The sequence below is a fragment of the Bubalus bubalis genome, chromosome 8, assembly GCF_019923935.1.
Source record: "Bubalus bubalis isolate 160015118507 breed Murrah chromosome 8, NDDB_SH_1, whole genome shotgun sequence".
NCBI lineage: Eukaryota > Metazoa > Chordata > Mammalia > Artiodactyla > Bovidae > Bubalus > Bubalus bubalis.
Window position 1 is genome coordinate 43,243,140 of NC_059164.1, and position 23,401 is coordinate 43,266,540.

Consider the following 23,401-nt stretch of genomic DNA (forward strand, 5'->3'; position numbering starts at 1 on the left):
CCCGGGGCTACGCCGAGCTGAGCCGCGCCCGCTTGCCACGCCCCCAAGCCCGCCCCGCCGGTCCTAGCCCGGCTAGGAGTGGCTGGAAGGCGCTTCAGCCGTCAGCTGGGAGACTTAACCTCATTTCCGGGGCGTGGTTCCGCCCCAGCAGTTTGCCGGTCTGAAGAGAGCTGGTTGGAGGGAATTTGACTCCGCCGGGCAGACCCTAGTCAGTTGAAGTAGGACTTGAGTTGGAAACTGCGGTCTCACCGCCTTTTTGTGGGAAAAGCACATTTCTAGACTGCTTTCGCGCCGCCGCCAGCTGTGGGCTGGGACTGCAAGTCCCGGCCGGCACGAGTCCAGGAGTAGGGGCGGGAGAGGGCGGTGGTAGGAAGAGAGGCATGCTGGGAACTGTAGTGTCTTCACGTTCACAGCAGGTACGTTTTCATCTTAATGTTGACGGCAATTAGATCTTAGCGCTTTGGGCAATGGCTACGGCCAAGAGAAACGAAACGCTTCTTCAGTGAGAGGACTTTTTTGCTTTTTTGCAAATCAGTCTAAAACCTGGTGAATGAGCGCCTGAGATTCACAATACATACCACACATGTTTGCTGAATTGGAGAGAATTTGTCTTGCCTTTAGATTCGGAGCAGCTCAGAACTGAATAATAGATTTTTCACCGTAGAATGCATCTTTTGTAAGTCTTCTAGTAATCAAAGAAATCTGTCTTAGTCTAATTCACCATTTTACAGTGAAAGTGTTTGCTCATGGTCCCCCAGTATATTCTTAGCAGAGCCCAAACTAGAATTCAGATCCTTTTTCTCTCACCGGCACCATGATACCTCTCACTAAGGAGCGTAAACGTGATAATGTGACTGAAGTGAAAGACCTGATCCATGAGCTTCTCTAGGTCACTTTCTTTTGTTCACTATACCCACAAACAATGCTTTTTCCGGATAAGATTGGCTAGGCAATTTGGTTACAATAAATATCAGTAGCAGGCCCCGTTTCCCAGATGAATGTTTAGAAGCACCGTGGGGTTTAATAATAAACTTGAAGAAAACAGGTATGAGTAGCAAGATCCAATTTCCTATTTGTTTTAAAGAAAAAAATTTCTTTTTAAAATAATACAACTGATACATACCAATCTACTCGTCTTCTCAGAAAGAACCACTTCCAGGTGTGTCCTTCCAATTGTCTTCCTGTGCATTTGTATACAGGTATGTGCATATAAAAAGATACAGTTTTGTCCAATATTTAAAAAAAGAGTCCCCTTAGAGGAATAGTTTAATTTCTGAGGTGAGCTTTTAAAACAAGGATCTGGAGTATTTTACTTTAATTGGATTATTGAGACTCACTGGATATGAGAAAAGATTAACATCTGGATTCGCTCACCCACCAGTATAGCTCACTGTAGGGTACCCTTTTTCTCTAGAACTAGGCAAGAAATTAGACTGTGAGCAGTAAATGGGCAGATGATCAGGACTGCCTCTACTTTTGATATGTCAGAAGAATGTACAAATCAGATTGATAAAAACTACATTCTGGACAGACTATATCAGTCTAGTGACAGTGGGGTGGGAAGTGTTGACTTGTTTGAGTTATCCAGCCCTATTTTGGCTGATGGTTTTGCTGGGGCTTTTTTGTTTTTGTTTTTAACTTTTCTTATTACAAGCTTCTCTGTCTTTCTTGCAACACGAGTGCAGCTACCTTTGGCATCTCATGTAGGTTAGGGAAAGCTACAGTACCCTTATGGATTTCAGGTCTTTCTGGCTGTGTATGAGTAAGTTGTGAGGTAATAAGGGGAGAGAATGGAATGAACACTTGGGAGGCAATACATGACACAACAAAAGCTGAAACTAAGATCATAGCATTGCAATTACAGAGACACAGAAGGAGGTGAGGGAGAATGAAAGAACTCACAGAACGCAGTGACTGACTTAGTGGGCAAAAAAGAAGGTGAAATTTAAAAATAACTAAAATTACCAGATTAGAAGAGATCAGAAAGTTTGACAGAACATGAGGCTGTGCATGGTATGGACAAATGGAGACTTTTGCACAGATGGTGTGAGAAATTGGCACACCATCTTTGGAAGCAGTTTGCCCTTGTGTGTGTGTGTGTGTGTGTGTGTGTGTGTGTGTGTTAGTTGCTCAGTGGTGTCTCTTTGCAACCCCATATCCTGTGAACTGTAGCCTGTGAGGCCCCTCTGTCCATGGAATTCTCCAGGCAAGAATACTGGAATAGGTTGTCATTGCCTTCTTCAGGGGATCTTCCCAACCCAGGGGTCAAAACCAGGTTTTTCACTCTGCAGGCAGATTCCTTCCCATCTGAGCAACCAGAGAAGCCCAATTTGGCCGTGTGTGTGAGTGTGTTAGTCACTCACTCCTGTCCTACTCTTTGCAACCCCTTGGACTGTAGCCCACAAGGCTCCTCTGTCCATGGGATTCTCCAAGCAAGAATACTGGAGTGGGTTGCCATTTACTTCTCCAGGGGATCTTTACAACTCAAGGATCAAACCCATAAATGTATCATAATGAAAATGTCATGTATATTTTGACTAAAAACTTTATTGATAATATTTAGAGCTGTATACGAGCATATGTACTTTATACAGGCTTATTGGTAATGGCAAGAGTGAAAACAGTATACCTGCCTATCAAAAGGGCACTGGTTAAAAAAAAAATCACATATTTAAGTTCTATGAAGCCATTAAAAAATGAAAAAAATAGTCTATATGTGTTGAGGTCAAATAGGTTTCAGAATCTGCTTATTAAGTGAGAAAAGCTTGGCACACACTGTGTTCATGTTATTCTTCCATTTATGTAAAATGGAATGTGGATAAAATATGAATAAAATGCTTGAACATGCATAGAATTTTTCTGAAGTATACTTCAAAAACTGTTAGCTGTGATAGCCTCTAGGAGGACCTTGAGAATCTTTGGCAGAAAGGATACAACTTCCAATGAGCATACTGTGTTATATTCTGAGTATTTTAGGATGTGTGTGCATTACTTTTCAAACAAAGTTAAATCTATTTCATTAAAAAAATGTTTAGACTTTCAGTCTAGGCAGTAGGAAGAATGGAAATATCTTTAATAGAAACACACAAAAAAAGGAGAAAGCAAATCTTGTCTGGGTGATGTTTTAAAATGGCACAGGCTCTTTCAGAATTTCTACCTACTTATACCACAGTTCCCAAGGAATGTGACTGCTCTACCCATCCACAGCCAAGGATTTGGGTGCTTGACCCAGGTTAACCAACCCCTGTTGACTGGCCAGCAGCCTTGACCTGATGTAGGAATGTGATCTGGGAGTGTCAGTTCTCACTGTTAAGAACTGGAACTTAAAACCTAGAGAGAGTAAGTCATTAAGCTCAAGGCCAGAAGCTGAATGCCCTGGGGTAGAATTAGGGATTTGACAAGTGGAAGCCCTGTGAGAAGAGTAGGAAGTATGGAGAATCCGGTTAGTCAAGAAAGGAGCATGAAGTAAGCATACAGAAATAGGTAAAGATGTCACCTTACATGCATGTGGCCATGGGAGAGATGGGGAGAATCTCTGGGGCAACTTAATTTCCTTGTAACTTTCTAAGATAGGTTCTGTTAACATTTATTCCAGTGGTCAATTCTGCTTTTCCTGAAATACATTAGGGCAGTAATAAAGATCATAGGCTCTGAAATGAGAGAGGTAAAGATTCAAAAACCCATTCCATTTCTTAACTCAGGGCAAATCACTTATCCTTGACTTTAAGCCTTAGTTTCATCTTCTAGAAATGCTAGCTGGTGCTGTCTTAACACGATGTGTTTCAGAATTAATGTACTACACCTTACACTTACTTATAGAAAACACAAAATAAGAACTGGTTAAACAAGGGAACAACAGAGGATAAGGTGGTTGGGTGGCATCATCGACTGGATGGACATGAGTTTGAGTAAGCTCTGGGAGTTGGGGATGAACAGGGAAGCCTGGCGTGCTGCAGTCCATGGGTCACAGAGTTTGGACAGAACTGAGCAACTGAACTGGACTGAAAGATGGAATTAATGATTTCCAGATCTTTTACTTTTTTGCCCCAACCTCTCTTCTTTGGCTCTTTCCCATCACTGTGGGTAAATATGTGAGGGGTGAGAAGAAAGCCAAATAATGTTTTAAAAGATCTCCCTTATTACTTCCTTACTACTTTTGTGAAGATTTTAGTGGGAGTTTAAAACTAATAATCTGAAAGAGAGTTCAGGATTATATATCTATTTCATATTCATAGTATTCCTTCCTAGCTCAGGTAGAAGTAATAATGCTTTATATCTATATAGAAATTTAAACTTTTGTAGTATTGTCACATCTATTCTTATAAAAACTGCCCTTGTTATAGCTTTCATAGTTATAGCTCTATGTGAGTTCTGGTTTTTTTCTATTACCTGGAAAGTTATTTGGCATCTTTGATTCATTAATAGATGAAAAACTAAGTAAAACATGGGAGTGAACCTGAGTAGCTCATGTGAAAAACAAATGTCAGGTGCATGACCAGAAGCCACAGGTCCTGAGTTTCCAGCTTGTTGCATAAACCACTGAGTCACAGTGCTTTTATACCTGGTGTAAGTGAAACTACAGATAAAGAATCAAACCCGTTCCTAAGAGTCTCCTAAAGTAGCACTTCTAATATTAACCTGTCATTTCATGCTCCAGCCCTCAGTCTTCTCCCTACTCTCAAACTTAAGGACTGATAGCTGATAGCTTTCGGGAGCATGGATAAGAAAGGAGAGAGGGAAATTCTTCTCTACTTTATTTCTGGTATTCTTTACTCCCCTATTCCTAGACCTAGTTATAGTAACAAAGCTCTTTACCTCTTTTTTTTGCTTTTTTGATTGAACTGGGTCTTCATTGTTGCATGCAGTCTTTCTCTAGTTGTGGCAAGCAGGAGCTACTCTCTAGCTGAGGTGTGCGAATTTCTCACTGTGGTGGCTTCTCTTGTTGCAGCGCATGGGCTCTAGATGCACTTCAGTCATCGTGGCACACGGTTTAGTTGCTCTGCAGCATGTGGGATATTCCCAGACCAGGGGTCAAACCCGTGTTCCCTGCATCGGTGAGCAGATTCTCAACCACTGGACCACCAGGGAAGTCCTATGTTCACCATTTCTTAACATGTGAGTTTATTACTGAAATAAGAAATCCAGCAAAAGGAGCATATCTTCTTTAGTCTACAGTAGAATAAGACTTTTAGAAGAAAGAGATATAAAAATGGAAAGAAGTTTGGAAAGGATGAAATTTTTAAACAAAATACATTTCTAAAGTTATATGTCAAAAGGTTTTTTTAAAAAATACTGTACTCCTTGTTTATTCTCATAACTCTGCCCTAAAGTAAGCAAGCTGGATATATCATCTCCATCCTTATTTATACATTAGAATACTAGTAAGGATATTAACACCTAAGCTTAAAGAAATGAAATGATTTGCCCAAAATCATATAGATGGCAGAAATGAAATCAAAACCCAGATGATTCTCAACTCTCTTGAAGCTTCAATGTTACACAACAAAGGCTGAATAGGATAACAATAAATGCTAACTACAGTAGAGTACTGTAATTAAATCCACTCTCTTCTCTAAATTTTCTATCTCGTATTTCTCATGCTATTTCATTTAACATTCAAAGAAAAATTAAAATTTTATAAATAACTTCAAAGTCAAGTACTACCTGAGCATCTAGTTAGTGATCCTTTAATGTGATGACTTTTAGTTCCTGTATTCAGGAATGGGTTGTTAACAAAGACTGTAACATGGAGAAGGCAATGGCACCCCACTCCAGTACTCTTGCCTGGAAAATCCCATGGATGGAGGAGCCTGGTAGGCTGCAGTCCATGGGGTCACTAAGAGTTGGACATGACTGAGCGATTTCACTTTCACTTTTCACTTTCATGCGTTGGAGAAGGAAATGGCAAGCCACTCCAGTGTTCTTGCCTGGAGAATCCCAGGGACGGGGGAGCCTGGTGGGCTGCCGTCTATGGGGTCGCACAGAGTTGGACACGACTGAAGCGACTTAGCAGCAGCAGTAGCAGCAGCAGCAGTAACATGACTGCACCATATATAAAATCCATCCAGTATATTGGTTGGACTCAGGTTCAACTGTCAGCAAAAAGCCACAAAACAAAACAAGCAAAATAATCCCTTTTATTCAGTGACTGCTATTATTTTAAATTAAAGGTAAATTGTGGACAGAAACACAGAAATACTGTTTTATTTCACTTATATATGGAATCTAAAACAAACTCATAGAAAAAGAGATCATACTTGTGGTTACCAGAGGCAGAGGTGTGGGGAGGGGAGACTAGAGGAAAGTATTCAAACTATACAAACTTCCAGTTATAACATAAATAAGTACTAGAGATATGATATGCAATATGATGACTATAGTTAACACTTTGATGATATACAGGAAAATTGTAGAAAGAAGAGTAGATCTTAAGAGTTCTCATCACAAGGAGAAAAACTGTTTTCTTCTTTCTTTTTATTGTATTTATGAGATGATAGATGTTAGCTAAACCTTGTGGTACTCATTTCACAATATATATACATCAGACTATCATGCTATACACCTTAAACCTACACAGTGATTCATGTCAACTATTTTTCAGTAAAACTAGAAAAAATAAATAGTGATTCCACTTATATGAGGTATCTAAAATTGTCAAATTCATAGAAACATAAACTATAATGGTGGTTACTTGGGTCTAGGAGTAGGGGGAAGGGCAGTTGTTTATTGGGTTTAAGTTTTGATTTGCAAGATTTTTTTTAACAACAATGTAAATGTACCTAATATCACTGAACTATACACTTTAAAGTGTTTTACTGTCTCCTGGAGGGAAGAGACACTTAATATATACTTAGTACCCTGATTTTTATGTCTGTTGCACCAGTTGGGTGGCTGCTGTCTGGGATGTCTCTTCATTGCCTGGCTTTGACAGCCAGGAAGCTTCCATTTCTGGGTCCCATGGCACTGTGGCAATTCTTTGGCAAGTTATACCCCAAGGCACTGTACAGACAGTAGACTGAGGCACACCCCCCAGCATTTCTGTGAAGGAGGCCTCTTCGTTTATTTTGGATTTTCAATCTGAGGAGCAGTCTTCAGGTTTGGCCACACTTTGTGGCATGTAGATCTGCTCTCAAGGAACATAGGCCTTGCCTTGCCATGCCATCTGGTCTGTTTGCCTCTGCCTTGCTTCAGTTAATCAGTATCATCCAGGAAAGACTTCATACACTTATCTGGAGCCCTGATATTTGCAAGTGCCACCTAGGGACCCCTCCAGATCATCTGGTTATGGTGGCCAATGGGGCTTACACTTACAGTCCTACAGGACTGTATACATTTGCATACATTTAAAAACTGATACTTGAATGTCTGACTTCCAAACAGCCTGAATCTAGGTGCTGAGATCTTCCACTCTGGGACACTGGCAGATCTTGTCACATACTTAACAACTGGGAGCTATTAGAAATATAAGAAGTCTGCTTGGTCAAGCACAAAGATTTGAGAGATAGGCAAGAGGAAATGAAACAGCAAATTTCATCTCCTTCTTGAGGCCACACCTTCAAGACTGGGAGAGATGGTTTCATCTGCTATTAGAAACCAACACACAGAGTCACACAAAATGAAGAAACAGCGGAATATGTTCCAAATGAAAGAAAAAGATGAACCCTCAGGAAAACAAAACATTAATGAAGTGGAGATAAGTAGTTTTTATAAAGAGTTGAAATTAATGGTCATAAAGGTGCTCACTGATCTGGGGAGAACACAGTGAAAATGTCAACAATGAGATGGCAAATGTCAGAAAGTACCAAAAAAGGCCACAGAGCAAAGAATCCAATGACTGAGCTGAAAAATACACTAGCTGGGTTTAAGAGCAAACTAGATGAAGCAGGAAAAAAGATCAGTCAAGTCAAAGATAGAGCAGTGAAACTCACCCAATCAGAGAAGCACAGTGAATATAGCTTAAGGGACTAATGGTACATCAAACAGACTAACATTTGTATCATTGAGCTCCCAAAGGAGAAGAGAGAAAGGGGCAGAAATCTTATTTGAAGAAATAATGGCTAAATACTTCTCTAACCTGAGGCAGGAAACAGACATTTAGATCCAGAAATCCCAGAGTTCCAAATGTGGGGAAATCAAGAGATCCACATACCAAGACATGCTATACTTTAAATGTCGAAAATAAAGGTAAGAGTATCTTAAATGTAGCAAGAGAAAACCAACTTGCTACACACAAGGAAACCCCCGTAAGACTTACCAGAGTTTTCAACAAAAACTTAGCAGGCCATAAAGGAATAGCACAATATATTCAAAGTGCTGAAAGAAAAATACTTCTAACCAAGAATACTATACATGGCAGCAGAGCTCACTCAGAAGTGAAGGAGAGAGAAGGCATTTTCCAGATGTGCAAAAGCTAGAGTTCATCACCATTAAACTGGTCTTAAAATAAATGCCAATGGAAATTCTTTGAGCTAAAAAGAAAAGGTGCTAATTAATAACAAGAACACATGAAAATAAATCTCACTGGAAATTCAAATAGATAGTAAAGATAGTGAATTGATCACTTATAAAACTAGTGTGAAGGTTAAAAGACAAAAGTAGTAAAAAAAATTAGTTATAAGGGATACACAAGAGAAAAAGATGTAAAATGGGACGTCAAAAACATTAAAATGTGGTGGGAGAAATAATAGCAACAAGCTTTACAGTTGGATCAAACTTAAGTTGTTTTTACTTAGAATGTTATAGATACAAGTTGTTATGTATAAGCTTCATGGTAACCACAAAGCAAAAATCTTTAGTAAATACACAAAAGATAAACAGAAATGAATATAAACATACCATTAAAGAAATTCAACCACAGTCAAAGAGAGCAGGAGAAGAATAAAGGCACAGAAAGGAACTATAAAAACAGCCAGAAAATAATTTACAAAATGGCACTAAGCACATACCTTTCAATAATTACTTTGAAAATGGACTGAATGCTCCAATCAAAAGACTGAATGGCTGAATGGATTTCTTTTTTTAAGATACATCTATATACTCTACAAAAGACTCACTTTAAATGTTGAGAATCACACAGACTGAAAGGGAAGGTATATTTTCCATGCAAATGAAAACCAAAAGTAAGGTGAAATAGCTATGCTTATATCAGACAAAATAGAGTTTAAAACAAAGAATGTGATAAGAGACAAAGAAAGACATTGCATAATGATAAGGGTCAATCCAACAGAAAAATAAAACATTTTATAAATATTTATGCACCAAGCATAGGTCACCTAAATTTTGGAAGCAAATATTAGCATAGCTAAAGGTACAACAGTACAATAATAGCAGGGGACTTTAGTATCCCACTTACATCAATGGATAAATCTTTTAGACAAAACATCAATAAATAAACACATTGGCCTTGAACAGCATATTAGACCAGATAGACTTAACAGGTGTTTACATATGATCTGTATTCTATCCAAAAGCAACAGAATACATTCTTCTCAAGTGCACATGGAATACTTTCTAATATAGATCTTATGTTAGGGTGCAAAACAAGTCTTGATACATTTAAGAGGATTGAAATCATATCAAGCATTTTCTCCAGCCACAGTGGTACGAAAGTGAAAGTGTTAGTTGCTCAGTCATGTCCAGCTCTTTGTAACCTCGTGGACTATAGCCCACCAGGCTCCTCTGTCCGTGGGATTTCCTAGGCAAGTATACTGCAGTGGGTTCCCATTCCCTTCTCCAGGGGATCTCAAACCCAGGTCTTCTGCCTTATATGCAATTCTTTACCATTTGAGCAACCAGGGAAGCCCTCGAAACTAGAATAAATAACATGAAGAAAACTGGAAGATTTGAAAAAATGTAGAGGTTAAACAGCATGCTACTGAACAACCAATGGGGCAAAGAAGAAATAAAAAAATACATAAAAATATACCTTGAGACAAATGAAAATGGAAAAGGAATACACCAAAATTTATAGGATGCAGCAAGAGTAGTTCTAAGACAAGCAGTTCAAAGCAATAAATGCCTTTCTCAAGAATTAAGAAAAGTCTGAAACAACCTTTTTTTCTTTTTCATTATGGTTTATTATAGCATATTCAATATAGTTCCCAGTGCTATACAGTAGGACCTTATTATTCATCCATTCTATATGTAATAGTTTGCATCTGCTAATCCCAAACTCCCAGTCCATCCCTTCACCACTCCCGCATCCCATTGGCAACCACAAATTTGTTCTTTATATCTTTGAGCCTCTTTCTGTTTCATAGTGAAAGGGAAAGTCGCTCAGTCGTGTCTGACTCTTTGCGACCCCATGGCGATACAGTCTTGGAATTCTGCAGGCCAGTATACTGGAGTGGATAGCCTTTTCCTCCTCTAGAGGATCTTCCCAACCCACAGATTGAACCCAGGTCTCCCACGTTGCAGGCAGATTCTCTACCAGTTGAGCCACAAGAGAAACCCAAGACTACTGGAGTGGGTAGCCCATTCCTTCTCCAGGGAATCTTCTTACCCAGGAATTGAATCAGGGACTCCTGCATTGCAGGTAGATTCTTTACCAACTGAGCTTTGAGGGAAGCCCTGCCCTTCTGAAATCTAAAATATGACACAAATGAACTTGTGTCATATTTTAGATTTCAGATATAAGTAATATGGTAGTTGTCAAACAATGTAATCTACCCTTCAAACTAGAAAAAGAAGAATGAACAAACCTCAAAGTTAGTAGAAGGAAGGAAATAAAATTAGAACAGGAGTAAATTAAAATGAGACTAAAGGACAATAGAGGGAGATGGGAGGGAGGTTCAAAAGGAAAGGGATATATGTATACCTATGGCTGATGCTGATTCATCTTGAGGTTTGATAGAAAACAACAAAATTATGTAGTGTGATTCTCCTTTAATTAAGAAATTAATTTAAAAAAACAATAGAAAAGATCAATGAAATGAAGCACTGGTTATTTGAAAAGATAAACAAAATTGAAAAGTCCTTAGAGACTTACCAAGGAAACAAGGACTCAAAATCAGAAATGAAAGAGGAGGTAATATGATCAATACAACAGAAACAGAGTGGATTATCAGTTCAGTTCAGTTCAGTCATGTCCAATTCTTTGCAACCTCGTGGACTGCAGCACGACAGGCCTCCCTGTCCATCACCAACTTCCAGAGTTTACCCAAACTCATATCCATCGAGTCGGTGATGCCATCCAACCATCTCATCCTCTGTCGTCCTCCTCTCCTCCTACCTCAATCTTTCCCAGCATCAGGGCCTTTTCAAATGAGTCAGCTCTTCACAACAGGCGGCCAAAGTATTGGAGTTTCAGCTTCAACATCAGTCCTTGCAGTGAACACTCAGGACTGATCCCTTTAGGCTGGACTGGTTGGATCTCCTTGCAGACCGAGGGACTCTCAAGAGTCTTCTCCAACACCATAGTTCAAAAGCATCAGTTCTTCAGCACTCAGCTTTCTTTATAGTCCAACTCTCACATCCATACTTGACTACTGGAAAAACCATAGCTTTGACTAGACGGACCTTTGTTGGCAAAGTAATGTCTCTGCTTTTTAATATCCTGTCTAGGTTGGTCATAGCTTTCCTTCCAAGGAGCAAGCGTCTTTTAATTTCATGGCTGCAGTCACTATCTGCAGTGATTTTGGAGCCCCCCAGAATGAAGTCTCTCACTGTTTCCATTGTTTCTCATCTATTTGCCATGAAGTGATGGGACCAGATGCCATGATCTTCGTTTTCTGAATGTTGAGTTTTAAGCCAACTTTTTCACTCTCCTTTTTCACTTTCATCAACAGGCTTCTTTAGTTCTTCTTCACCTTCTGCCATAGGTGGTATCATCTGCATATCTGAAGTTATTGATATTTCTCCCAGCAATCTTAATCTTGATTCCAGCTTGTGCTTCATACAGCCCAGCATTACCAATGATGTACTCTGCATATAAGCAGGGTGACAATATGCAGCCTTGACGTACTCCTTTCCTGATGTGGAACTAGTCTGTTGTTCCATGTCCAGTTGTAACTGTTGCTTCATGACCTGCATACAGATTTCTCAAGAGGCAGGTCAGGTGGTCTGGTATTCCCATCTCTTTCAGAATTTTCCACAGTCTGTTGTGATCCACATAATCAGGGCTTTGGCATAGTTAATAAAGCACAAATAGGTGTTTTTCTGGAACTATTTTGCTTTTTCGATGACCCAGCAGATGTTAGCAATTTGATCTCTGGTTCCTCTGCCTTTTCTAAATCCAGCTTGAACATCTGGAAGTTCATGGTTCACAGATTGCTGAAGCCTGGCTTGGAAAATTTTGAGCATTACTTTACTAGCGTGTGAGATGAGTACAATTGTGCAGTAGTTTGAGCATTCTTTGGCATTGCCTTTCTTTGGGATTGGAATGAAAACTGACCTTTTCCAGTCCTGTGGCCACTGCTGAGGTTTCCAAATTTGCTGGCATATTGAGTGCATCACTTTTACAGCATCATCTTTTAGAACTTGAAATAGCTCAACTGGAATTTCAACACCTTCATTAGCTTTGTGTGTAGTGATGCTTCCTAAGGCCCACTTGACTTTGCACTCCAGGTTGTCTGGCTCTAGGTGAGTGATCACACCATCGTGATTATCTGGGTCCTGAAGATCTTTTTTGTATAGTTCCTCTGTGTATTCTTGCTACCTCTTCTTAATATCTTCTGCTTCTGTTAGGTCCATACCATTTCTGTCCTTTATTGTGCCCATCTTTGCATGAAATGTTCCCTTGGTATCTCTAATTTTCTTGAAGAGATCTCTATTCTTTCCCATTCTATTATTTTCCTCTGTTTCTTTGCATATATCATAAAAGACTGAAAAAGTGAAAGTGTTAATTGCTCAGTTGTGTCTGACTTTGCAAGCCTGCCAAGCTCCTCTGTCCATGGGATTCTTCAGTCAAGAATACTGTAGTGGGTTGCCATTCCCTTCTCCGGAAGCCTACAAACACACACACACACACACACATGGAATCACACAGTATTTGTCTTTGTGACTGATTCATATATAATACAGCACATTTTCTTTATTCATTCATCTGAGGACTGGGCTGTTTCTACCTTTGGTCATTGGGAGTGGTGCTGCTGTGAACATGTGTGTACGTGTATATAGAGCAATATTGCTAGGTCATATGGTACTTCTGTGTTAAACTTTCAGAGGAACCACTAACCTATTTTCTACAGTGGCTGCACCATTTTATATTCTCACCAGAAATGTACAAGGGTTTCAATTTCTCCATATCCTTGCCAGCACTTGCTATTTTCCTTAAAAATTTTTTTTCTTTTGCTAATTTCTAGCCATCTTAGTGGGTTTGAAGTGGTACCTTGTGGTTTTGATTTGCATTTTCCAAAGATCATCCATGTTGAGCATCTTTTCTTATGCTTTTTGACTATTCATATATCTTCTTTGAAAACATGTCTATTCATGTCTTTTGCTCACTTTTTAGTTATATTCTTTGTCTTTTTACTGGTGAGTGATAGCAGTTCTTTCTGTCTTATAGTTACTAGACCCCTATCAGATATATATGAGTTGTAGATACTTTTTCCCATCCTGTGGGTTGTCTTTTCCCTTGGGTTTTAAAACACTGCTCTCTGCTATTTTCATCCTATCTCTTTTTCAAACAATGAATTTATTCAGTAGGATAATTTTGAATACCTAATATATTGTTAGTCACTGTTTTAGGTACTAGCAGTAAAAATACAACTATCGCTTACTCTCCTCACACACTTTTTTATTTTTTTCACTGTCTGTTGTTTTTCTCTTAATGCCTTAGTGTGAGCATTTTCTTGAGTTATGTTGCCTTCTTTGTGGAGACTTCTTTCCCCTTTTTTTTTGTCCCAGATAAAGCGTATTTAACCTTCAGGGCCCAATCTAAACATCAGTTCTCTGGGAAGATTCTGTGATTTCACCAGGAACAATCAATCACTCCTTCTTTGCTCCTATAGCACTTTATACATTTAAAACAATATTCTAGTCTTTACATTGTTTCATAACTGTTTGTTTATATCTCTGGGATGAGCTCTTTAACATAGAGATCTTATCCTCATAATTAATAAATTTCTCCCAAGCTCCAGTAGAAGTCAGACACATAGAGATTATTCAACAAATATTGACTAAATTATCAGACCCTGATTTTTTTTAAACTTTTCATTATGAAAAATTTTAAATTTATTCAAAAATAAAGACAACAGCTGAATCACTGTTACTTATCTGTCAGCTTTGACAGTTATCAGCCTATGGCCAGTCTCATCTCATCTACTTCCTTTCCATTCTCTCTCTCCAATGAATTATTTTGAAGCAAATCTCAGAAATCATTTCAGTCAAAAATGCTTTTCTGATATTTTTAAAGGAAATGTTTAAATATTAAATATAAAACTTTAGTGTACATGGAGTCAGCTAACTGGAACCCTCAATTAACTGTTCCCCCAATTTTAACAGAACAAGACAAATAAGAAATTATCTGTGATCTCAAAGATATAATTTGGTTTAGTAGGTTCTAATCTTATAACCAACAAAGGTCCGTCTAGTCAAGGCTATGGTTTTTCCAGTGGTCATGTATGGATGTGAGAGTCGGACTGTGAAGAAAGCTGAGCGCCGAAGAATTGATGCTTTTGAACTGTGGTGTTGGAGAAGACTCTTGAGTCCCTTGGACTGCAAGGAGATCCAACCAGTCCATTCTGAAGGAGATCAGCCCTGGGATTTCTTTGGAAGGAATGATGCTAAAGCTGAAACTCCAGTACTTTGGCCACCTCATGTGAAAAGTTGACTCATTGGAAAAGACTCTGATGCTGGGAGGGACTGGGGGCAGGAGGAGAAGGGGACGACAGAGGATGAGATGGCTGGATGGCATCACTGACTCGATGGACTTGAGTCTGAGTGAACTCCAGGAGTTGGTGATGGACGATGAGGCCTGGCATGCTGAGATTCATGGAGTCGCAAAGAGTCGGACACGACTGAACGACTGAACTGAACTGAGCTGAACTGAATCTTATAACAAATCCAGCATAACCTTCTAAATTTCTATACTTAGAAAAACTCTCAGATTTCACTAAGCTTAATAGTATTGCAAGACCTAAATTAGCATAGAAATAGCCAAGGTAAAGTATTTCACTTAGGCAAGAAATACACTTTTTTATGGTAAAGTTAAAAAAATTTTTTTTGTTAAATCTCATTTCATCAGAAACATGTTTCATTACATTTAGATATAAAATGATAAAGCTGGAGGCACAATTTTTTTTTTAAATTACATTGCATAATGAAGTGTGGAGTGTTATATGAGTATGGCTAAGAAATACTACCCTTTACTTCTTTTAATCTACTGAACATTTTTTGAGCTCTTTCTATTTCCTGCATTACCTTTGGGGGTCTGTTGGAAACTTGTGAAGGTTTTTTCTGAAGTATCTAATGATTTACCACTTTGCTAAGCTACTGTCCTCTCTTGCCTGCCTTTTATGATAGTCTTCTAATCGGTTTTTCTGCATCAGCCCTTGCCTGTCTGCCTCAAGGGTCAGAACAGTCCTTTATAAAATATGTCAGATTGCATTACTGCTCAGCTCAAAACCTCCTTGTTACTTCCCATCCCACTAAGATAGCATGCTGTATTCTCAGTGTATGTGGTATTGCTCACTAGGGTGTGTTTTGGAAATTTGTGCAAACCTTTTGGGTTGTACCTTGATTGAGTGGGATTTAGTGTGTTTCGGCCTGCTAGTCCATCCTACAGCTTCCCTTAAACAATCATTTCTCATACTGTATGATTTTTAAATCAATTTTAGAGGTAAAATTTATATATAATAAGATGGGCCATTTTAACTGTGCAGTTTGATCAGTTTTGACACATGTATACACCCTTGTAACCACCACAACAATCAAAGTATAAAGCATTCTCATCATCACAAAAAGTCCCCTTGTGTGTCTTCTGCATGACTTTTGGATGTCCTTTGGACATTCTTGAAGGTGAAAAACCTGTTTATAATGATCTGAACCTAGACCTAACTCCATTTATATAAACATACAAAATGTTTTTGCATGGTTTTAAAGTACATTTGATTTTCCAGAAATGCAACCATCATATGATTTGAGGGAAGATGACACTCTATAGAGTGTTCAGAATTTTACCAGAGGTTTGTCATTTAGAAAGGCATTTTAAAGCTTGAATCAGCATCACCATCAGTGACTTTTGAGGCTTAAAGAAAACACACCTTTATCATTCTGCATTTGTACCTGTCACATTTACAGTGGTTAGAAAGGTGACATTTTTATCTTTTACAGTGTTTATGTCTAAACATTTGCCTATTGAAATAGATTAATTTTGTTATAACTTCCATTTATTTCTCATTTGTATTACAGGTTCAGTATTGTATTAGTTCTTTTGAAGTTAGGTGTGTAGATAAGTTGTATCACCAGTGAGGTTAATTTCAGGATATAAGGGAAGAATATAAAACATTTGTTATAAAAAGAGAGCACTGGACCTTCAGATTAGAGGACTGTCCTATATATTCCAGTCCTGCCTCTTTCTTCCCTTAGATTACCTGTCTCTTTGAATCTGCCATTCTCCTCCCTGCCCCTTCCTTGCTGTTCCATGAAATTTCCAGGCATGTCTGGACCAGTGTCCTCATTTGCTGTTGCTTCCTCTGCTGGAATGCCTTGCTACCACATATCCATATGGCCCTCTCCCTCCCTTTCTTCAGCTCTTTACTTAAATACCACTTTCTCAGTGAGGCTTTCCCTGGCCGCCGTATTTTAAATTGCGTCTCTACCCCTCAGCACTCCTCATGACTCTTCCCTGATTTATTTCTCTTACAGACTTATTACTCTCTAGACAGACTTTGTATTTTGCTTTTTTATTTTTTTTATTAACTGTTGACCTGCCCTATGCCCTCCCCCTCACCCTCGCCCCCCAAAACACACTCTAAAATCTAAATTTGATGAGGCTAGCTGCAAAATGTGGATTGGTGCAAAGTGGGAAAAAAAAATCATCCAGTTCCCCAACCAATTGAAATTTGTTTTTGATATGCTACAAAGTCAGTCCTGGGCTCCCTTTATCTTCCAACCTGGTGTATTGTACTGGCTTCCCCAACCTTTAGTCTTATTTATAAAGGCAGCAGTATCCCTAAAGTTTAGAACCGTGCCCAGTTCACAGTAGGTACTCAATAAATATTTATTGAATGAATAACTGTCTTTATAATTCCAAGAGAGGTGTTTTTGTGTGATTTTTTCTAAAAATTTGGAGCCTTAAATACCTTTAGTTTTATATTAATATGGCTTTCTAGAGAGTAATACAAAGTATATTACCTGGAGATGTGCCATTTGCATTCTCTTTATGTTGTAAAAGTTAGTTGATTCATAATTCATTCTCTAAAGGTCATATTGTATTTTTTTTCTCATTAAGAAGATTGATAGCTATAACCTAGTGTTATTTATAAACTATACCCATAAGGCACATTGATGTGTGTCCTACATATGGTATAATTAATCTGAATCATAAATTACTTACCAATCATTTGCCTCCAGGTGTCAGAGGCAATGTATGGTATCTTTCTTAAGAATAATACTGGGGAAGCATTGTTAATACAAATCTACCTCATTGATTTGAGCTCCTACTATTTTAGAAATTGAATTAATTTTCTTGAACTGAGCTAAAAATTTTAACCCTGGAATAATCTCCAGATAAAAGCAAATCAGTGGTTTAAAGAGAATTATAGGTGGATGATCAACCTGTTTAAGAGAACAGCCTACCTATAGATAATCATTTGATGTAATCATTTGTTTATTCATTCAGGCCAATATTTATTAAGCAGCTATATGCAGGAAGCATGGGTCTGGAAATATAAGGGCAAATGAGGCAGACTCCCAGTCTAATACAAGCAAGTATTGACACAAGAATAGACAACAATAAAATGTCGTGGTCATCAATATAGCAGTCTTACGGGGGACAGAAAGGAATAGATGTGGGCCTGCAATGGTCATATCTGCCTGCAGAGTTGAGAATTAGATTGAAAAGTCTTCAAAAAGAAGTTAATGGTTGAACGGAATCTCTGGAGTTACGAATGTGGTTGTGTGGGTTGAATGATGAGATGAAAATATTGTAGACATAAAGAGCATCAGGATCTAGAGGACGGAAATAATCCACCTGGTTAGCAGAACTGTTTGAAAGTATTGGAGTATTGACTACTGTGGGAGCAAAATGAGTTAAGACTGGAGTGGCGGGTTAGAGATCAGGAATGAATGGCCTGGTACCATGTACTAGAGGAATTTGAACTTTATCATTGCATCACTTTACTTCACTGGAGTTTGGGAATTCATTAGACAGATGGAACAGGAGGTATTTCAGCTGTTAACAGCAGTCCAGATGAGCATTGTTTGAGATCCCCCAGTAAGAATGTAGCAACTGAGATGAAGAAGAGGGAAACGGATTGGAGAAATGCTAGAATCTGTAGGACTGGCTGATGGTTTTGGTGGAGGTATGGAGGGGAGAAAGAATTTAGCACAAGTCATAATCTCAGATGCCTCAAGAGCCAAACAGTTGACAAAAATGAATCAAAGAAACCTCAGCACCCATTGTGGCTGTTATGAATACTAGCTGAAATGAGAGCTTACCTGAGTCTAAATGCGACATCTACTCTTCAGTTTTAGCCCATTGTTCTGTGTAAGTGGAGCCTGATGTTGCATCTTCTGATTTTTAAAGAGAATCCTAAATCTTTTATTTTTCTGTGATATATCCCAAATCTTAAATGTTGATTCAAAGTTGTGTGTGTGTGTGTTTTTTTTTTAATTTCTGTCTGAACCAAAATAAACAACTTCAGTAAATAAGCAGCTAGGTTGCAGCCTCTGTCCTAAGATGATGCCTTTTTTTTTTTTTAATGATTAGAAGTATGATGCTAGTCACTAAGATAGGAAGTAGAGGGAGAGAAGCAGATTAGGGAGATGATATGGAGAAGAATAATGAGATTTTGAGCATGTTGAGTTTGAGGTACATCAATTAACAGCAAGCTACAAATGCAGGTCTGGAACACAAGTGAAAAGTCTGAACTGGAAAATAAAGACCTGGGAGTTATTAGTAAATGAATGGGAGGTGAAATTATTAGCCAGTTTTCTTTAAACAACATTTCAATAAACCTTTGTTTTCCTATTCTTGCTCACTGGCAACAATTGTTAGGGACACCTCTCTCCTGGCCCATTTAGGAACCCTCCATGGTACCTGACACAGTCAAGGGCTTCACAAGAATTCACTTTCTGACAAAAACAAGGATTTTTCTTGAGGATAGTTTCTGTAACACTACCCTTATTCCTATGTCTGTTTGCCTTTTGTGTTTCTAAGCAAGATTCTTCTGTCATTGATGGAACCAGAAGAACTGACTTGTGGTAGTCTCTCTGAAGGCAAAAGTCAAATATCTCCAAATGCCATTGTTTTGTTTTGTTTTTTTTCCTTTATATTACAGATTGTAAGACCTTAGTACATCATGAGAAACACTGGACTGGAAGAAACACAGGCTGAAATCAAGATTGCCAGGAGAAATATCAATAACCTCAGATCTGCAGATGACACCACCCTTATGGCAGAAAGTGAAGAGGAACTAAAAGCCTCTCAATGAAAGTGAAAGTGGAGAGTGAAAAAGTTGGCTTAAAGCTCAACATTCAGAAAACGAAGATCATGGCATCCGGTCCCATCACTTCATGGGAAATAGATGGGGAAACAGTGGAAACAGTGTCCAACTTTATTTTGGGGGGCTCCAAAATCACTGCAGATGGTGATTGCAGCCATGAAATTAAAAGACGCTTACTCCTTGGAAGGAAAGTTATGACCAACCTAGATAGCATATTGAAAAGCAGAGACATCACTTTGCCAACAAAGGTCCGTCTAGTCAAGGCTATGGTTTTTCCAGTGGTCATGTATGGATGTGAGAGTTGGGCTGTGAAGAAGGCTGAGTGCTGAAGAATTGATGCTTTTGAACTGTGGTGTTGGAGAAGACTCTTGAGAGTCCCTTGGACTGTAAGGAGATCCAACCAGTCCATTCTAAAGGAGATCAGTCCTGGGATTTCTTTGGAAGGAATGATGCTAAAGCTGAAACTCCAGTACTTTGGCCACCTCATGCGAAGAGTTGACTCATTGGAAAAGACTCTAATGCTGGGAGGGATTGGGGGCAAGAGGAGAAGGGGACGACGGAGGATGAGATGGCTGGATGGCATCACCGACTCGATGGAGATGAATCTGAGTGAACTCCGGGAGCTGGTGATGGACAGGCAGGCCTGGCGTGCTGCAATTCATGGGGTCGCAAAGAGTTGGACACAACTAAGCGACTGAACTGAACTGAAGACCTTAGAAAATAGAGATTCTTCTTTCTTTCACAGTTCCTCATTAGCAGCTAATTTTCTTCTGTGAATACTTAGAAATAAGAATTGAGTGACATTATTCAGAGTTTGAATGCCATGTGAAGATAAACTCATTTCCCAATGTGGTAATCTTAGTAGCTTGCTCATATTACATGTAGGATGTGAGTTACTTGCAGCTCTATCAGCCTTCAAGTAGGTGTAACATGTGTGCTCATTTCAGGACCTAGGCTGAAGGAGCATTGCTTTTTGGGATAGCAGGTAAAGATGGCTGGTGGAAACTCGCTGTCTTTTAAAGCTTCTGCTCAGATATTATGTATATCATATCTGTTCACATTCCATTGGCTAAACCTGACATCTGTGGGGGGGGCAATACATAATCCTCTTGGGGATAATCACCATGGTCTACAGTAGTAGGCAAGTGTATTTTCTGTGCTGGGGTGTGATGAGATGATGAAAAGAAACGAAGTACCATAACTGAGATCTTACTCTTCTGATGGGATAGGAAAGGTGCTTATAAATAATTCGATATCTGTTTGAGAGAGTAAAGGATTTATTTTTATTAACATCGTGAAAGAAAGAGCCAGATTCTAGGTACTATTAAAAAAAAAAGAAAAGGGCCAGATTCCAGTGAAGTGAGTCTACAGTCAGATGACATGCTGGGTGCTGATGACAGCCACCAAAGTGGAATTAAGTAAAAGCAATACTGACACTACAGTTGCAGTAGCGATGCATTCCTGGCATTCAGTTCTCTGCTGGCCTCTCTGATTTTAGACTCTCTGTATTTTTATGGACTGTGATCACCTGGAGAGCCTCTGTCCCAGCTATAGGGAGCAGCTGCCATTTCTCAATCCCAACAGATATTGCCATGTGGGGACACTAAGGACACTGTTGCCACCTTCTATATTTGAAATCTCACTATTTTTCAGTGTTGGCTCAAATTTTAAAAAAACACACTGTGGGCCAAACAAAATATTCCTGTGGGTTAAATCAATCTTAGTGTGTGACTGCTTATCTAGAGGAGTGGATTGATTTCATATCCTTCAGATAATCTCCCATGAACACGCTTCTCTCAACATATGTATTTGTTCTAGTTGTTTTACAGGTTGGAGGGATGATTGACTTCCTTTTGCAAGAATAGAGTTGCTTAAATGACATGTGTTCCTGAATAAAAGGCCAAAAAGGAAGAGAAGGTCGTTTCATCCCTTCTTGATTTTTATGCCATGATCAAATTATCAGCATAATATTAATTTTAGAGCTGGCTTTTTTCCATGGTTTACTTGGAACCAACCCAGGAGAGGCCTGATTTATTGCACCGAGGCTGAAAATGATCTGGTAGCAGCACCTGGAGGGTGCTTCCTTCTCATTTCTATTCTTGTATTTGTTCTTTCCACCACTGGCATTAGTGCTTGATGTTCTCCTCACACATAGCCAATTCAGAGTTCATAGATGATGGTGACTAGAAGAAGGTTTTACCCCTAATTTTGTTAGAACCAAAAAGTAATATTGAAATGGCTGTATTGGGGTGTGTGGGTGTCCCAGTTGTTTCATAGTGGCTTCCACAGCTAAGCCCTTCTGTTGCATGCTGCTGCTGCTGCTAAGTCGCTTCAGTCGTGTCCAACTCTGTGTGACCTCGTAGATGGCAGCCTACCAGGCTCCTCTGTCCCTGGGATTCTCCAGGCAAGAACACTGGAGTGGGTTGCCATTTCCTTCTCCAATGCATGAAAGTGAAAAGTGAACGTGAAGTCGCTCAGCCATCCAACTCTTCGCAACCCCATGGACTGCAGCCTATCAGGCTCCTCCACCCATGGGATTTTCCAGGCAAGAGTACTGGAGTGGGGTGCCATTGCCTTCTCCATTCTGTTGCATGAATAAGGCTAATTCACAGAGAATAAATACTCGACCACAGTGATCTTCATTGGGGTCTTCTCAAGGACAAGTACAAGATTTCCATAACCCCTGACTGACAAGATTCATATTTCAAGATGACCTCAAATATTCATCTAATCAAAGGGGATAAAAACTTTAGAAACCACACCCAAAAATATGTCAGACTTGTTTCTTTTCTGACTATAAATCCAGAGAACAATTGAGATTCTTTAAGTATAAAGCCCTATGGTGTATAGAATTAAAGGAATTTTTCAGAGTATTAGGAGTGCATAGCATTGTACCGATAGCGTTTCCTGCATCTCCTGCATTGTAGGTGGATTCTTTACCTCTGAGCCACTTAGGAAGCCCATACTAATAGTGTACATATTTCTATTTGGAGCAGTTTGACGTAGTTAGAGGTAACAACCACATATACTTGCCACTACAGTATGTTAATAGATTATGTCTAAATAAACACATATTCATAGCATTTGCCTCTTGTGACCGAGTATTGTTTAGAAAGAGATAAATTTAAGCTTTCGTATTATATACTCAAATGCATTAGCTTTAATTACACTAATGGCTTAAATTAAGAAAAAAAGTTATATTAAGTTTGACAATGTAAAGTTATTTATCTGTACTCTAAAAAATACTTGAATTTGAATCAACATATAATAAAGTACAGAGGCACTTAAAAATGAGAAAAAACAAAAGCTAGTTTATGAATGAGTTTGTGGGAGTGAAAACAATGGTTAGAGATGGTGAATAATTTACCTGAAACCTTAAAAATGACTAGATGTTAAAACTGAGTAGAAAACTTAACTCAGGATTTCTTGGTAAAAGGGGAAATATAAGTTGCATAGTCTTACTAACCACTAAACTGAAATATATCAGTTGCTCAGAAGAAACAACTATTGCTTAACATTGAACTCAAAGGAAATTTACCTCACAGATCTTATTATGAAGGATACTGTACAAACAAAAATGTCACCAAATTGCAATTTAAGGAAAGATGCCACAATATTCTTTTCATGGTCATTTCAACATAGGCTTTTGGCAGAAGTCCAGAGATACAGTGTTCAATAGATTTCTATGAAAGCTGAAGAAATGTACATTAATTTTGTAATTTGGGGGTGATGGTAACATGAATGAGGATGGATTAAATAATTGCTTTGCCCTTTAAAGTGTCCACTTAGCAAAA

General features: G+C 38.8%; 1 long non-coding RNA gene across 1 annotated transcript; it reads left to right on the top strand.

The window, feature by feature from the left end:
- The first annotated feature begins 134 nt into the window (after positions 1-134).
- Positions 135-19,497, top strand: LOC102397038. The gene is made up of 4 exons (XR_326778.4): positions 135-416; positions 1,144-1,199; positions 4,949-5,115; positions 19,443-19,497. It is a non-coding gene; the product is annotated as an uncharacterized LOC102397038 (long non-coding RNA).
- The last annotated feature ends 3,904 nt before the right edge of the window (positions 19,498-23,401 follow it).